An 18,990-nucleotide genomic window follows, 5' to 3' on the forward strand; every position below is an offset into this window, starting at 1 on the left:
AGCAACTAAACGTTACAAAAAATACATCACAAATTTAGAGCAGAAAATGTCACTTCTATCGATAGTGCCTAACTAATTAATAAACGCAACATAATTTATAAGAATATGACATTCATTTACATGTTTACATTTGTAGACGTATTACATTCACGTCTACTTTTAATGTCAAATCTAATGACTAGTCTCTTAAATTAAACTTTTGTTATATAATTAACCCTAGTTTTAAAACTTGGTGTCCATTAATATATATATGTTTAGGCTTAAGCATACCTTATATCTGCTTTAATTATTCTTTTGAGAATATTAGACACGGAAAACATCCATAATTAACCCAACAAAAGACACACGACAAAATCACTAATTCAATTTTACTCACATGAGAAAATTTTCTCAGTTCCATCTGTTGAGTCGCTTCTGTCCACGCGTTATTCACTTGACGTTTCATGACTGATATGAGAGAAAGTAAGATATTCACATTTCATTAAACTTTGCGAAATAAAGTTAAGATTTCACTTCACTTTCAAGGTGCATTTTCTTAAAATGATAAATAAAATCTCAACGATAATATGAAAACAAACATAATGTATGACGTAATACACAAACATGAATAAAGGAGGAGTCAACAATGCACGAGCTCTAACAAGATTAATTTGAATAATTAATAAGGTAATTAATGGTGTTTGTAACATATATTTTTATCGTACCATACATCAAACATTGCTACACAGAAATATTTTCAAGTTATTGAGATGAATCATCCTTTGTAAAAAAAATTTTTTCGCCTCTATTTCTGTCTCTGGGGCTAATTTCTCCAACGTTCTAACTTTGTTGACTGTGGTTTTATACACTGTATGGCGTAATTTACTTTGGAAACTTGTAAAATCTTCAGTTTTTACAAGAGGTGGCAAAGTCACACTTAGAACACAAATACAGACAAACTTTCCACAGATTCCAGACTGTTTATTGGTGTCAGCTTCTATGGCCATGTTTAAGTGGGTAGAAGGCATGAAGCCCATAAGGGACTTGACGAAGGACATGTGGTGAAAGGAGATGTCTACGATTCCAATTCCTTAGACCGTGTTTTCTTATGTGACTAAAGGTTTGTAAACCTCTAACTTATGAGTTTTGAAGTTTAATACCTTGTTAACGAAATAAGATATGCTCAGCTTCAATACAGTAGTTTTTGAGTCGAGTGGTTCTCTTTCGTAACCACAGCTTTTCCCTTACAGATGAAATAACTGCTCTTGGTTAAGATGTGTTTGCGAAGCATACTGTTGCCATAAATACTCTGCTGTCTAAATTGTTCCTACTTCCATGGAGAATATAAAAGCTTTCCTTTATCAAAACACCGTGTCCTTTGGCACTACATCATATAACAACTCAATTTTCCAACCTTTTTGTCCGGAAATCTTTGGATTCCTCCACCTACATGGCTGCACGTAACAGCATCGCACTATCAAGAGATCGAGAGAACCAAATAATCGGGGGCAAAGTATATCATCTGTGGCACCAAATATGAACAAAAATACTGATGACGAAGTTTTAACTAAAAACAGTAAAATAAGTTACACATTAACCTCACAAAAAATTCGTAAACTTGCCTCAAATTGCTGAAATAAATCATGTTGACTCTTGTTCTTTCTTAATGGGTAATAATGAAGGTTACTCCTGCCATTTTATTTGACAGGTAACCAGCATTATGATGGAGTAATAAATTATACAAAATGTTATTCTTTCAATTTAAACACTGCTTATAAAAGCAGAAAGCTTTAAAATATTTTGCAGAACCTGCTACTACTTTTGTTATGTAACAGGTTATTTTCCGGAAAAGTTAGGTGTTTTTGTTGAGTTTTATACCCATTTGAAATTGTCATACAGATGTTTATGTGTGTGTTTTGTTATAGCAAAGCCACGTTGAGCTGACTGCCTTCTGAGTACACCGAGATAGATGTTTATTTCTTGAATGTTCTTGTTGTGTTCGTCCGTAGAAAGTCAATACATATATGCCCTACATTGCCAAATGGTTAAAGCACTCGACTCGTAATCTGAGGGTCGTGGTTTCAAATCCCCGTCCCACCAAGCATTCTCGCCCTTTCACCCTTGGGGGCGTTATAATATGACGGTCAATCCTATTATCCGTTGGTAAAAGAGTAGCCCAAGAGTTGGCGGTGAGCGGTGATGACTAGCTGCCTTCCCTCTAGTATTACACTGCTAAATTAGAGACGGCTAGCGCAGATAGCCCTTGTGTAGCTTTGCACGAAAATTCAAACACACAAACAAGACATAATATTGAGGCTTATTAGCTATTCTTAGAATTGCATAAAAGTATTTAACGTTACCATCGTCTCTGGAGATTTCTTTCTTAGCAGTTTTCTAAAGAAAATAAAATGAAATTTTAGCAAAAAACTTACACAAATAAATATGCAACCATAAAAATCATTAAATGCAAAGTGAACATTGAACTTAAAATACTATATTGAATTTAAGTACGTTCCAGCGCAGAATCGAAATTTAACCAATTATAAATATTCTAAAGCAAGAAATGTATGGATTTTTTTTTATATACACGTTATGAACTTACTAGTAAATATAGTATCGCGAAGACATACGTTTCATTTTTGTCTTTGAATTATTGTGTTTTATTCTTATAGCAAAGCTACATCGAGTGATAGCCCACCGAGGGAAATCGAACCCCTGATTTTAGGGTTATAAATATAGGCTTACCGCTATACTAGCGGGGTGTTCTCTAAATCATTATTTACCTTTCGAAACAAAACCAAAACCATTAGGTCTGATTAATTAGTTCCCTAACTTTAAAAATATATATATTAATATTAGTTACTTTCTGAATGTCAGTTTATCGCCTTTAGAGGGGAATTCGAGAGTATTAAAATGAATAATAAAAATTCCCGTTTTTATGATGTCCATGACGAACCTGTTTACTAGAAAAGATACTTGAAGATAGAATTTTCAATAATATTTATTGCGTTTAAAATAAGTGTAAAAATTACTTACATTTTTCCTTGTTAGCTAAAACAATCTCGGTATTTCCAGTGTTAATACGTTAATATTTTTAATAAGATATATCATGAAACGCACACACATGCGCAATAAACGTGAAACGTGATTCGCGTATAGAAGCATTACTGAAATAAAATATTTACAACGTTAATTAATATTAGTTTCTGTTGAAAACTTCTTTCCAAGCGTAATACTACGAACCTGTATTTTATGAAACATAGGTTACGGATAAAATATTATGTGTAATATTCAAACAAATTTATTGACTTAACACTGACTGCACGGATATTTCCAGGTTATATCAGAATTTTGATAACTGTTACAACATAAATTTACAATACGCAGTTAGTATTACAGAATAATTTATCTTTGGCAGTTCTACTAACAGCTAAAGGGACATTGTAACAGCTTACATTTTTCATGCTCTTACCGTTTTGTTGTATTACATATCATTCGAACACACGTCATTATGTACCGTCACTGAAATTTAAATCAACCAAAAAAAGTTATCAGCAGGACCTAAACCTTTCCTTTGTAATGTTTCAAACAGTGTGTTGAATAGCTTGGTTTGAATTTCGCGCAAAGCTACACGAGGGCTATCTGCGCTAGCCGTTCCTAATATAGCAGTATAATACTAAAGGGAAGGCAGCTAGTCATTAACACCTACCGCCAACTGTTGGACTACTCTTTTACCAACGAATAGTGGGATTGACCATAACATTATAAGCCCCCACGGTTGAAAGGGCGAGCATCAAAATACTCTAAATTATTACCGAAGGTGGACGGAGATTACGTATCCACTTTGTGTGTGTGTGTGTGTGTTTCTTAGCACGTTTCACCATAAGCGACTGAATGGATTTGAACGAAAGTTTGTATACATTTGGGCTGTACTCCGACATGGAAGTAATTAATTTTAAGACAGCGAGGAGCAAAAAAATGAACAAACTCCTCATCTGTTAACACAGATACATATTTTTCACACTATTTTTTGCTCTATAACTCAGTCAAAAATGATCAAATTCTGATTAAACTTGATGGACTTGTGGGAAATATTATTTCTCATTGTCCTGCTAAAAACGGTCTGTACCCATTGATAACGACAAACATACGAACACATGTTCATATTCTTTGAGGTCCGACATGGCCAGGCGGTTAAGGCACTCGACTCGTAATCTGAGGGTCGCGAGTTTCGAATTCCCCGTCCCACCAAACATGTTCGCCCTTTCAGCCGTGAAGGCTTTATAATGTCACAGTCAATCCCACTATTCGTTGGTAAAAGAGTAGCCCAAGAGTTGGCGGTGGGTGGTGATGACTAGCTGCCTTTCCTCTAGTCTTACACTGCAAAATTAGGAATGGCTAGCGCAGATAGCCCTCGTGTAGCTTTGCGCGAAATTCAAAACAAATCATATTTTTTTTAAAATCGAATATGATGAACGCTGCGTAGTGGAGATATGTATCTACTGAGTGCCCTTGTGGTTTACTTCTGTTTTATCACCTAAGTCTTTTTTATATAGAATATACAACTTTTTTCCTTTTTTTAATAACATAAAAAATAAAGGTTTAACTCAATTTCAGTGGAACTTCATTGGAGTTTTTAAATCATAACAGAACAAGATGAACATAGAAAGAACCCGTTTCCTTACTTGTTCTTGTGAGGTTGAAGGCTCTTATTTCGTAGTGTTTATTAACTGAGACTGTATATGACTAATAGACTCCCCGACAGCTGTTACATATTCACAAATTCGATTTTTAGATCGTAGGAGACAGAATAACGTACGTGTTTTGTTTTATAAAATCACATAAGAATACACACTCTAAATCTAAAGATTAAAAATCTATCAACGTACAGAGGTTGAATGCGTTATATTAGAAAGGTTTGGAGTTTCATTACATTGTTAAGCGTCGTCAAGTCCGGTCATACTTTATCTGATTATTGTGTATCTTGACAATAGAACTGCACCGTACTTTCAATTGGAAAAGGATGCAACATAAAGCTTTCGTGTCTAAAACCCACTTCTTCTCCTTACTAGTTTTCCATAATCCATCTAGTTTACGAGAATGCCAGTTTCTCAACGCTTGTGTTAACAATCTGATCTCATAGAAATCCATAGTTTACTTAACTAGTACAACTTACTGCAAGCCTTTTTCTGAATGATCGTGAGTTAACAAGTTGATCAATATCAGTGCCAATAAATACTCAAAAAATGCTCGAAATTTGACAATCCAGACCTTTAAGTGTATTGCTAAACCTAAATCAAAATTATTAAAAAATAAATACGAAAAAAAATTCACGTCTGTAAGCAACTTCACCTTAGATTTTCCCCGATTCTATATAAACTGAGTACCTGTTGTCACCTGTTCTCCAGTTCTGTGAAAGTCAATGTCTTCCTTAACTGTGATAGCTTTAACACCTTCTATATTATCCAGATTTAGTACTCGAGACCGACTGCTACAGCTGTCACTCTCCATGACCAAACTTGATCCGTGGATGACAAATTCAACACGTGTAAGCCTAAAATAAATCAAAGTTTGTGGCTGAATTTGAGTTGCAGTTTTATGAATAATTATGCTCTACAATATATTACTATTTCCATTCCACAACTGTTGTGCTGTACAGAAACAAATCGTTGTTTCTTTAAAAATAAAATACACGTATACATGGGTACAGACAAATTGTATCCTTAACTAACAATGTTAAGACTATTGGCGTAAAAAATGTGGAAACCGCCGTGAAAAGAGCAGTCGTATGAGTTAAAATTAACTTTTCTTATTAGTAGCTCATTAGTTCGGATAAAACACTGGGTTGTATCTTCAAACAGCAAACTTTAAAACTATTATAAACATAATGCTAAAACTATTCAAACGAGTTAAGACTTAAGCTAAAAACTGTAAGATATAGCAGTTGACTTGTAAATCTTGTCCAAGTAAAAAATTACTTGGACTACATTTTAACTTAAAAACAAATTTCTGTTGTATATGCAGCTTTAATTTCAAACCCATTGTCAGAGAAGACCAGTGAAAAATATTTTTAAGTTCACGTGCTCTATTTCAACATAAACTCAAAACATTATGATAGTAATTAACAAAATTAACTTTTCCCTTCTTTTCGAATGTGCTAAGGCCTAGCACCATCTGGCGGTTAGGTTGCGAGTTCGAATCCCATCATTGAACATGTTCACCCTATTAACCTTTGGAATGTTATAATTTGACCATCAATCTCACTTTTCTTCAGTAAAAGACTAGTCCAATAGCTGGCGGTGGGTGGTGTTTGATTAGCTGCTTTGCTTTTAATTGGTCACTTTAAATTTGGGAACAGCTGACGTAAATAGCTCTCGAGTAGTTTTGCGCGAACTTCCAAGAACAAACAAACTGAACTATTCTGAAACTTGTACACACGTACTTCATGTATGTAGTTGTTGATGGGGATATCCTTGTGCCCAAACCATTAGTGAAATTAAATTTTATAATAATAGAAACTTTTTCCTGAACTTCAAAAATCAACCTATTATCACGATTTACTTATTTCAGGTCATTCACATCAGACTTGTTTTCCCTTTTATACTGGCCAAGCTGATTTTCTTTCTTCTCTGTTTGTGGAAATACTCCTTCAATGACCAAATGGAAATAATGACATCAAAGTTATATGTGAGTGATTTTCATACATTAATTGTTAAACAACAGTTAAAACAATGATATTTGACGCCAGCAAGAAGAATTCAATAATCCGAAGTCCCTCAGAATACTGTGAAGACGTTATAATTTAACGGTAAATCCCATTATTTGTTGGTCAGAAGATATACCAAAAATTGACGGAGGTTGGTGATGACAAACTGCTTTCTCCCTAGTCTCTCAATGATTTTTTTCGCGCTAATTCCAGTGGAAAGCTAACCTGGGAATTAATACAGGAAGTGTTGAAGTATATATATTTTATAAGTTGGAACTTGTATGACCATATTTACCTATTCTACCATTGAGGAGGGTTTCTTCTCATCAGCAAGTTAACCGATTGCTTTTTGGGATTGAACCAATGAGCATGCAGTTTACAAACGAACTTGTCGTTTTCTCAGACAGTGTGATAAATATAGCCGAGAGAGAAACTAAAATTTGAGGCATTTTTTTCGCTTTTAAATTCAAAATGTCTCTTTTTTTTATTCTGCAGATTTGTATAATTGTCTATGAATATTTAAAATATTCTGCGTAGAAGCAGCAATAAATGAATCAGGTTCTAAATTAGCTTGGATATTTTTAAATAATTATTTTTATTGTTGTTGCTGTTATGAATTAAGCACAAAGTTACACAATGGGTTATCTGTGCTCTGCCCACCACGGCTATCGAAACCTGGTTTTAAGCGTTGTAAGTCCGCAGACATACCACTAAGCCACTGGGGGGCATTATTTTTATTAGTTCTATGTATCCAACATGACCTGAAATACTGTTAGTGATAAGAAAGTGGTATTCTAGTAACACAGATATCACAATGTGATTATTCAAATACACAAATTACCGATAAATAGACGTTTCTAGAAGTTATGAGAGTTATTTAAAAGTATTGTAAATTCTTAAAATCTAAATTCAAGTTCCTACAACCTATCAACATATCAGCGACATACAAGCTGATTAGAACTACATAAAAAGTGGGGGGGCTATGTTACATTTTCATTGTAAAACATGACCCGAAACAAATACAAACACGAAAGAAAATATTTCAGATCATTTCATTTTACCATTATCTGTATAACTGTATAATATACCTAATGACTAGAATAAATAATACTGTAAAATTAAACTACCATGCAACGTTTTTTGGTGCAACGAAGAATTTTAAAACAGTCATTACTCCATAAAACATAAACAAGTCGAACTTAGACATTTTTGAAGCTAAAATTACACGTCCACTAACATGAGTAAAAACTTCCAATTATACTTTAAGAACAATTCTAGACAGCTAACAACTGTTGTAATACATTGTTGACCAAAATCGTAAGGCCAATGAACATAAAGAAAAAATATGCATTTTGCGTTGTTAGACTCAACCACTTATTTGAGTAGAGCTTCGAAAGATGAAAATAAGGAAAGGGAAAATAAAAATATATTTTTTTTTAACATTTAATAGAGAAAATGTGAACACTATGAAATTAGCCTAAATACTAGCTGGTCAAAAGTTTAAGACCACACTGAAACGAACCATTAATCGGTAAACACGTAACGAAATTTAGTCATTTGTGTTCAAGCATTAGCGTTGTCAACATCTCCCACTAACATCTCCTGTGTTACATTGGGTAAAAACATTGCAAAGGCTATAAAGTTGACAGAGTTTGAACGTGGCAAAATTGTCGAGCTGCAAAAGCAAGGCTTCTCTCAACGAGCTATCGCTGGTGAGATTGGGCGGAGTAAAACTGCTGTTACATATTTCTTAAAAGACTCTGAAAGATACGGAACGAGAATTTTAAGTGGTCGGCCCAAGAAAATTTCGCCGGCGTTGAGCAGGAGGATTCGACGGGTTGTCCGGCAAGACATCAGCCGATCGTCGAACTAGATTAAGGCCCATACGGACGCAGAATGCAACTCAAGAACAATAAGACGGCATGTACGAAAGAAAGGCCTTAAAAACCGTAAACGTCTTCAAAGTCCACGCCTCCATCCACACCACGAAACAGCTCAGTTAAATTTTGTTGAGAAGCACCAAACATGAGACACAGAAAAGTGAAAAAAGGTTTTGTTCTCTGATGAGAAAAAAATTAACCTGGATGATCCAGATGGCTTCCAACGTTACTGGCACGATAAGCATATCCTACCGGAGACATTTTCTACACAACACAGTGGAGGAGATTCCATCATGATCTTGGGTGCTTTCTCCTTCCATGGAACAATGGAGCTTTGGGTTATACAGGAGCGTCAAACAGCAGCTGGCTGCATTGGAATGTTGGAGAGAGCATCTTTATTGACTGAAGGCCCTCGCTTGTGTGGAATTGACTGGACAGGACAAGACTGCAATCCACAATGCCCGCAGGACAAAGGATTTTTTCACGGCGAATAACGTGATTCTTTTGGATTATCCAGCGTGTTCGCCCGAACTGAACTCTATTAAAAATGTTTGGGGATGGATGACAAGAGAAGTCTATAGAAATGGATGTCAATTCCAAACAGTGCATGATCTTCGTGAAGCCATCTTCACCACTTGGAATAACATTCCAGCCAGCCTTCTGCAAACGCTTATATCGACCATGCCAAAGTGAATGTTTGAAGTTATTCACAATGACGGCCGTGCAACTCACTACTGAGACCTCTTACTGAGCATTTCCCACCCTGTTTAGGACTTCTTTTTGGCATGGTCTTAAACTTTTGACCAGCTAGTATTTAGGCTAATTTCAGTGTTAACATTTTCCCTATTAAATGCTAAAAAGGTTTTTTATTTTCATAATTTCACCTTCGAAGCTCTACTCAAATAAGTGGTTGAGTCTAACAATGCAAAATACATATTTTTTTCTTTATGTTCATTGGCCTTAAGATTTTGGCCAGCAGTGTATATGTTAAATATGTGAATTAAAATGTAAGAGAAAAAACACACAATCTAACAGTCCACAATACATACATATGTAGGCTATAGATACAAATTAGATTAAGAAAAAGGTTAGTCCCTAGGTGGGACAGCGATAATTCTACGGATTTACAATGATAAATTCCGAGGTTCGATTTTTTCGAAGTGGATATGGCAGATAGCTTAGTTATGAAATAATCAAATCAATATTTTTATTGGAACTTAAACGATCAAAGTCTCGATTAAAAATGTTATCTGAATGTTTACATAATTCTAGTGGTTTTTAAAAATTGAATTCACAATATAATGAAAACAATTAAGCAGCAATTCAGTTGCTTGCCATAAGACACAGTTATGAACTGATAAGTTATGCCTAAGCTTAGTTAAATTTTATTCCTTTGCTCTTACTAAAGTTAGTTTGCGTCATTTCTATCTGTAAAAAATACAAAAAAACACCTAACCTTTCAACCCCTAATAACTCTACTTAACTAGGCAGGAATAGCAGTAATATTAGATCAAGTTAGTTTTCACTGAAACATAATTATCGTCTCGTAATATATCATCGGTATAAACAATTATCGGAATAATTCGTTATTAATTCATTTATCACGTAATGTTACATCGACAATCCAATGTTTTAACATAGTCAACTGTCAATGGAAACGACTATAAAATATTATCTATAACGCACCAACTGTTAGTACATACTGATTTATCAGTTAAGTAAAACGGCGATTTTTGCTATTCCTTTGCACATGTCTTGTCAAAACTGGATCATCAGAAAACGTCTGGAAGTCATTGACCGTGGTATTGTTTGAACGTCTTCTATTCTTCTTTAAAAGTGAAGGACTTCCGTTGCACATGCTCAACGATACTGCTCAATCAGCAAAAAACTCTGGAACAAGTTATCTATGTGTTAAGACGAAAGGTACGTTTGTTTGCACTTTAACTCCTCTGAGCCTATTGGGCCAATCTCAACTAAAATTTGTTTGTAACCATTAAGATCTATGAGCAATGTACTAACGTGGTCAAAATTGAACGTAACCTTATTTCTATTCTGTAAAACCTTTTGGTTAATTATTCCCAGCTTAATGAATCTCTAACAATCTTGGCAGGTTGATGCTTCAGACAATATTGAATATTCTAAAAGGATTCAAGGTCAAAGTATGAAAGTTATTAGATTGTTTTTCAAACAAACGTGTTTTTCTCATGGTTAATTAGATGTAGGGTGTTCAAGGGTGGGATCATCTCAAGATCTTTATTTGTTTTAATGAAGTTTAAACATTCCCCATACATTGAAGGATAATTCAGCTTGTATGCTATAAACAAGTTTACAAATGTTTACCACATCTTCACTAAAGTACATGAATAAATATAATGATTCATAATATTCTTTGACTTTTCCCCAGTCATGCTGCTAAAAATTGGATCTTGATAGAAATGGTGGGCATGGCACAGATAACCCATTGTGTAGCTTTGTGGACTATTAGGAATCATTTTGTGCTATGTGTTATAAACCTTATCCTTGAAAACCCATTCTATAGTAACCCAGAACCACAGTTTTTCTTGAGCTAATATAAACATCTTGGAAAACAAAGAGTTATAGCTAATATATAGTTTACACAACATAATACAAATTCCATTATTTTCAGTTTTTCTTCAAGGTAAATGTGAAATAGTTAGTACTTTTATGTACATTAAACAGTAAAATGAGAATCTACACTATGACAGGGCTACTATATTGAAACAAATCGTTGTTTCTTTAAAAATAAAATACACGTATACAAGGGTAGAGACAAATTGTATCCTTAACTAACAATGTTAAGACTATTGGCGTAAAAAATGTGGAAACCGCCGTGAAAAGAGCAGTCGTATGAGTTAAAATTAACTTTTCTTATTAGTAGCTCATTAGTTCGGATAAAACACTGGGTTGTATCTTCAAACAGCAAACTTTAAAACTATTATAAACATAATGCTAAAACTATTCAAACAAGTTAACACTTAAGCTAAAACCTGTAAGATATAGCAGTTGACTTGTAAAATCTTGTCCAAGTAAAAAATTACTTGGACTACATTTTAACTTTAAAACAAATTTCTGTTGTATATGCAGCTTTAATTTCAAACCCATTGTCAGAGAAGACCAGTGAAAAATATTTTTAAGTTCACGTGCTCTATTTCAACATAAACTCAAAACATTATGATAGTAATTAACAAAATTAACTTTTCCCTTCTTTTCGAATGTGCTAAGGCCTAGCACAATCTGGCGGTTAGGTTGCGAGTTCGAATCCCATCATTGAACATGTTCACCCTATTAACCTTTGGAATGTTATAATTTGACCATCAATCTCACTTTTCTTCAGTAAAAGACTAGTCCAATAGCTGGCGGTGGGTGGTGTTTGATTAGCTGCTTTGCTTTTAATTGGTCACTTTAAATTTGGGAACAGCTGACGTAAATAGCTCTCGAGTAGTTTTGCGCGAACTTCCAAGAACAAACAAACTGAACTATTCTGAAACTTGTACACACGTATTTCGTGTATGTAGTTGTTGATGGGGATATCCTTGTGCCCAAACCATTAGTGAAATTAAATTTTATAATAATAGAAACTTTTTCCTGAACCTCAAAAATCAACCTATTATCACGATTTACTTATTTCAGGTCATTCACATCAGACTTGTTTTCCCTTTTATACTGGCCAAGCTGATTTTCTTTCTTCTCTGTTTGTGGAAATACTCCTTCAATGACCAAATGGAAATAATGACATCAAAGTTATATGTGAGTGATTTTCATACATTAATTGTTAAACAACAGTTAAAACAATGATATTTGACGCCAGCAAGAAGAATTCAATAATCCGAAGTCCCTCAGAATACTGTGAAGACGTTATAATTTAACGGTAAATCCCATTATTTGTTGGTCAGAAGATATACCAAAAATTGACGGAGGTTGGTGATGACAAACTGCTTTCTCCCTAGTCTCTCAATGATTTTTTTCGCGCTAATTCCAGTGGAAAGCTAACCTGGGAATTAATACAGGAAGTGTTGAAGTATATATATTTTATAAGTTGGAACTTGTATGACCATATTTACCTATTCTACCATTGAGGAGGGTTTCTTCTCATCAGCAAGTTAACCGATTGCTTTTTGGGATTGAACCAATGAGCATGCAGTTTACAAACGAACTTGTCGTTTTCTCAGACAGTGTGATAAATATAGCCGAGAAAAAAACTAAAATTCGAGGCATTTTTTTCGCTTTTAAATTCAAAATGTCTCTTTTTTTTTATTCTGCAGATTTGTATAATTTTCTATGAATATTTAAAATATTCTGCGTAGAAGCAGCAATAAATGAATCAGGTTCTAAATTAGCTTGGATATTTTTTAAATAATTATTTTTATTGTTGTTGCTGTTGTGAATTAAGCACAAAGTTACACAATGGGTTATCTGTGCTCTGCCCACCACGGCTATCGAAACCTGGTTTTAAGCGTTGTAAGTCCGCAGACATACCACTAAGCCACTGGGGGGCATTATTTTTATTACTTCTATGTATCCAACATGACCTGAAATACTGTTAGTGATAAGAAACTGGTATTCTAGTAACACAGATATCACAATGTGATTATTCAAATACACAAATTACCGATAAATAGACGTTTCTAGATGTTATGAGAGTTATTTAAAAGTATTGTAAATTCTTGAAATCTAAATGCAAGTTCCTACAACCTATCAACATATCAGCGACATACAAGCTGATTGGAACTACATAAAAAGTGGGGGGGGGCTATGTTACATTTTGATTACATTTTCATTGTAAAACATGACCCGAAACAAATACTAACACGAAAGAAAATATTTCAGATCATTTCATTTTACCATTATCTGTATATCTGTATAATATACCTAATGACTAGAATAAATAATACTGTAAAATTAAACTACCATGCAACGTTTTTTGGTGCAACGAAGAATTTTAAAACAGTCATTACTCCATAAAACATAAACAAGTCGAACTTACACATTTTTGAAGCTAAAAATACACGTCCACTAACATGAGTAAAAACTTCCAATTATACTTTAAGAACAATTCTAGACAGCTAACAACTGTTGTAATACATTGTTGGCCAAAATCGTAAGGCCAATGAACATAAAGAAAAAATATGCATTTTGCGTTGTTAGACTCAACCACTTATTTGAGTAGAGCTTCGAAAGATGAAAATAAGAAAAGGGAAAATAAAAATAATTTTTTTTTTTTTAACATTTAATAGAGAAAATGTGAACACTATGAAATTAGCCTAAATACTAGCTGGTCAAAAGTTTAAGACCACACTGAAACGAACCATTAATCGGTAAACACGTAACGAAATTTAGTCATTTGTGTTCAAGCATTAGCGTTGTCAACATCTCCCACTAACATCTCCTGTGTTACATTGGGTAAAAACATTGCAAAGGCTATAAAGTTGACAGAGTTTGAACGTGGCAAAATTGTCGAGCTGCAAAAGCAAGGCTTCTCTCAACGTGCTATCGCTGGTGAGATTGGGCGGAGTAAAACTGCTGTTACATATTTCTTAAAAGACTCTGAAAGATACGGAACGAGAATTTTAAGTGGTCGGCCCAAGAAAATTTCGCCGGCGTTGAGCAGGAGGATTCGATGGGTTGTCCGGCAAGACACCAGCATATTGTCGAACCAGATTAAGGCCCATACGGACGCAGAATGCAGCTCAAGAACAATAAGACGGCATGTACGAAAGAAAGGCCTTAAAAACCGTAAACGTCTTCAAAGTCCACGCCTCCATCCACACCACGAAACAGCTCAGTTAAATTTTGTTGAGAAGCACCAAACATGAGACACAGAAAAGTGAAAAAAGGTTTTGTTCTCTGATGAGAAAAAATTAACCTGGATGATCCAGATGGCTTCCAACGTTACTGGCACGATAAGGATATCCTACCGGAGATATTTTCTACACAACACAGTGGAGGAGATTCCATCATGATCTTGGGTGCTTTCTCCTTCCATGGAACAATGGAGCTTTGGGTTATACAGGAGCGTCAAACAGCAGCTGGCTGCATTGGAATGTTGGAGAGAGCATCCTTATTGACTGAAGGCCCTCGCTTGTGTGGAATTGACTGGACAGGACAAGGCTGCAATCCACAATGCCCGCAGGACAAAGGATTTTTTCACGGCGAATAACGTGATTCTTTTGGATTATCCAGCGTGTTCGCCCGAACTGAACTCTATTAAAAATGTTTGGGGATGGATGACAAGAGAAGTCTATAGAAATGGACGTCAATTCCAAACAGTGCATGATCTTCGTGAAGCCATCTTCACCACTTGGAATAACATTCCAGCCAGGCTTCTGCAAACGCTTATATCGACCATGCCAAAGTGAATGTTTGAAGTTATTCACAATGACGGCCGTGCAACTCACTACTGAGACCTCTTACTGAGCATTTCCCACCCTGTTTAGGACTTCTTTTTGGCATGGTCTTAAACTTTTGACCAGCTAGTATTTAGGCTAATTTCAGTGTTAACATTTTCCCTATTAAATGCTAAAAGGTTTTTATTTTCATAATTTCACCTTTGAAGCTCTACTCAAATAAGTGGTTGAGTCTAACAATGCAAAATACATATTTTTTCTTTATGTTCATTGGCCTTAAGATTTTGGCCAGCAGTGTATATGTTAAATATGTGAATTAAAATGTAAGAGAAAAACACACAATCTAACAGTCCACAATACATACATATGTAGGCTATAGATACAAATTAGATTAAGAAAAGGTTTAGTCCCTAGGTGGGACAGCGATAATTCTACGGATTTACAATGATAAATTCCGAGGTTCGATTTTTCGAAGTGGATATGGCAGATAGCTTAGTTATGAAATAATCAAATCAATATTTTATTGGAACTTAAACGATCAAAGTCTCGATTAAAAATGTTATCTGAATGTTTACATAATTCTAGTGGTTTTTAAAAATTGAATTCACAATATAATGAAAACAATTAAGCAGCAATTCAGTTACTTGCCATAAGACACAGTTATGAACTGATAAGTTAGGCCTAAGCTTAGTTAAATTTTGTTCCTTTGCTCTTACTAAAGTTAGTTTGCGTCATTTCTATCTGTAAAAACAAAATAAAACACCTAACCTTTCAACCCTAATAACTTTACTTAACTAGGCTGGAATAGCAGTAATATTAGATCAAGTTAGTTTTCACTGAAACATAATTATCGTCTCGTAATATATCATCGGTATAAACAATTATCGGAATAATTCGTTATTAATTCATTTATCACGTAACGTTACATCGACAATCCAATGTTTTAACATAGTCAACTGTCAATGGAAACGACTATAAAATATTATCTATAACGCACCAACTGTTAGTACATACTGATTTATCAGTTAAGTAAAACGGCGATTTTTGCTATTCCTTTGCACATGTCTTGTCAAAACTGGATCATCAGAAAACGTCTGGAAGTCATTGACCGTGGTATTGTTTTGAACGTCTTCTATTCTTCTTTAAAAGTGAAGGACTTCCGTTGCACATGCTCAACGATACTGCTCAATCAGCAAAAAACTCTGGAACAAGTTATCTATGTGTTAAGACGAAAGGTACGTTTGTTTGCACTTTAACTCCTCTGAGCCTATTGGGCCAATCTCAACTAAAATTTGTTTGTAACCATTAAGATCTATGAGCAATGTACTAACGTGGTCAAAATTGAACGTAACCTTATTTCTATTCTGTAAAACCTTAACTATTCTGAAACTTGTACACACGTATTTCGTGTATGTAGTTGTTGATGGGGATATCCTTGTGCTCAAACCATTAGTGAAATTAAATTTTATAATAATAGAAACTTTTTCCTGAACCTCAAAATCAACCTATTATCACGATTTACTTATTTCAGGTCATTCACATCAGACTTGTTTTCCCTTTATACTGGCCAAGCTGATTTTCTTTCTTCTCTGTTTGTGGAAATACTCCTTCAATGACCAAATGGAAATAATGACATCAAAGTTATATGTGAGTGATTTTCATACATTAATTGTTAAACAACAGTTAAAACAATGATATTTGACGCCAGCAAGAAGAATTCAATAATCCGAAGTCCCTCAGAATACTGTGAAGACGTTATAATTTAACGGTAAATCCCATTATTTGTTGGTCAGAAGATATACCAAAAATTGACGGAGGTTGGTGATGACAAACTGCCTTCTCCCTAGTCTCTCAATGATTTTTTTCGCGCTAATTCCAGTGGAAAGCTAACCTGGGAATTAATACAGGAAGTGTTGAAGTATATATATTTTATAAGTTGGAACTTGTATGACCATATTTACCTATTCTACCATTGAGGAGGGTTTCTTCTCATCAGCAAGTTAACCGATTGCTTTTTGGGATTGAACCAATGAGCATGCAGTTTACAAACGAACTTGTCGTTTTCTCAGACAGTGTGATAAATATAGCCGAGAAAGAAACTAAAATTCGAGGCATTTTTTTCGCTTTTAAATTCAAAATGTCTCTTTTTTTTTTATTCTGCAGATTTGTATAATTTTCTATGAATATTTAAAATATTCTGCGTAGAAGCAGCAATAAATGAATAAGGTTCTAAATTAGCTTGGATTTTTTTTAAATAATTATTTTTTTGTTGTTGCTGTTGTGAATTAAGCACAAAGTTACACAATGGGTTATCTGTGCTCTGCCCACCACGGCTATCGAAACCTGGTTTTAAGCGTTGTAAGTCCGCAGACATACCACTAAGCCACTGGGGGGCATTATTTTTATTACTTCTATGTATCCAACATAACCTGAAATACTGTTAGTGATAAGAAACTGGTATTATAGTAACACAGATATCACAATGTGATTATTCAAATACACAAATTACCGATAAATAGACGTTTCTAGATGTTATGAGAGTTATTTAAAAGTATTGTAAATTCTTGAAATCTAAATGCAAGTTCCTACAACCTATCAGCGACATACAAGCTGATTAGAACTACATAAAAAGTGGGGGCTATGTTACATTTTGATCACATTTTCATTGTAAAACATGACCCGAAACAAATACTAACACGAAAGAAAATATTTCAGATCATTTCATTTTACCATTATCTGTATATCTGTATAATATACCTAATGACTAGAATAAATAATACTGTAAAATTAAACTACCATGCAACGTTTTTTGGTGCAACGAAGAATTTTAAAACAGTCATTACTCCATAAAACATAAACAAGTCGAACTTACACATTTTTGAAGCTAAAAATACACGTCCACTAACATGAGTAAAAACTTCCAATTATACTTTAAGAACAATTCTAGACAGCTAACAACTGTTGTAATACATTGTTGGCCAAAATCGTAAGGCCAATGAACATAAAGAAAAAATATGCATTTTGCGTTGTTAGACTCAACCACTTATTTGAGTAGATGAAAATAAGAAAAGGGAAAATAAAAATAATTTTTTTTTTTAACATTTAATAGAGAAAATGTGAACACTATGAAATTAGCCTAAATACTAGCTGGTCAAAAGTTTAAGACCACACTGAAACGAAGCATTAAACGGTAAACACGTAACGAAATTTAGTCATTTGTGTTCAAGCATTAGCGTTGTCAACATCTCCCACTAACATCTCCTGTGTTACATTGGGTAAAAACATTGCAAAGGCTATAAAGTTGACAGAGTTTGAACGTGGCAAAATTGTCGAGCTGCAAAAGCAAGGCTTCTCTCAACGTGCTATCGCTGGTGAGATTGGGCGGAGTAAAACTGCTGTTACATATTTCTTAAAAGACTCTGAAAGATATGGAACGAGAATTTTAAGTGGTCGGCCCAAGAAAATTTCGCCGGCGTTGAGCAGGAGGATTCGATGGGTTGTCCGGCAAGACACCAGCATATTGTCGAACCAGATTAAGGCCCATACGGACGCAGAATGCAGCTCAAGAACAATAAGACGGCATGTACGAAAGAAAGGCCTTAAAAACCGTAAACGTCTTCGAAGTCCACGCCTCCATCCACACCACGAAACAGCTCAGTTAAATTTTGTTGAGAAGCACCAAACATGAGACACAGAAAAGTGAAAAAAGGTTTTGTTCTCTGATGAGAAAAAATTAACCTGGATGATCCAGATGGCTTCCAACGTTACTGGCACGATAAGGATATCCTACCGGAGATATTTTCTACACAACACAGTGGAGGAGATTCCATCATGATCTTGGGTGCTTTCTCCTTCCATGTAACAATGGAGCTTTGGGTTATACAGGAGCGTCAAACAGCAGCTGGCTGCATTGGAATGTTGAAGAGAGCATCCTTATTGACTGAAGGCCCTCGCTTGTGTGGAATTGACTGGACAGGACAAGGCTGCAATCCACAATGCCCGCAGGACAAAGGATTTTTTCACGGCGAATAACGTGATTATTTTGGACTATCCAGCGTGT

General features: G+C 34.7%; 1 long non-coding RNA gene across 1 annotated transcript; it reads right to left on the bottom strand.

Moving 5' to 3' along the window:
* Positions 1 to 318: 318 nt before the first annotated feature.
* On the bottom strand, positions 319 to 3,117 carry LOC143256750 (uncharacterized). The gene is made up of 3 exons (XR_013031478.1): positions 3,016 to 3,117; positions 2,340 to 2,373; positions 319 to 447 (listed from the first exon to the last, which is right to left on the bottom strand). It is a non-coding gene; the product is annotated as an uncharacterized LOC143256750 (long non-coding RNA).
* Positions 3,118 to 18,990: the final 15,873 nt, after the last annotated feature.

This window comes from Tachypleus tridentatus, chromosome 1 (genome assembly GCF_004210375.1).
Source record: "Tachypleus tridentatus isolate NWPU-2018 chromosome 1, ASM421037v1, whole genome shotgun sequence".
Classification (NCBI taxonomy): domain Eukaryota; kingdom Metazoa; phylum Arthropoda; class Merostomata; order Xiphosura; family Limulidae; genus Tachypleus; species Tachypleus tridentatus.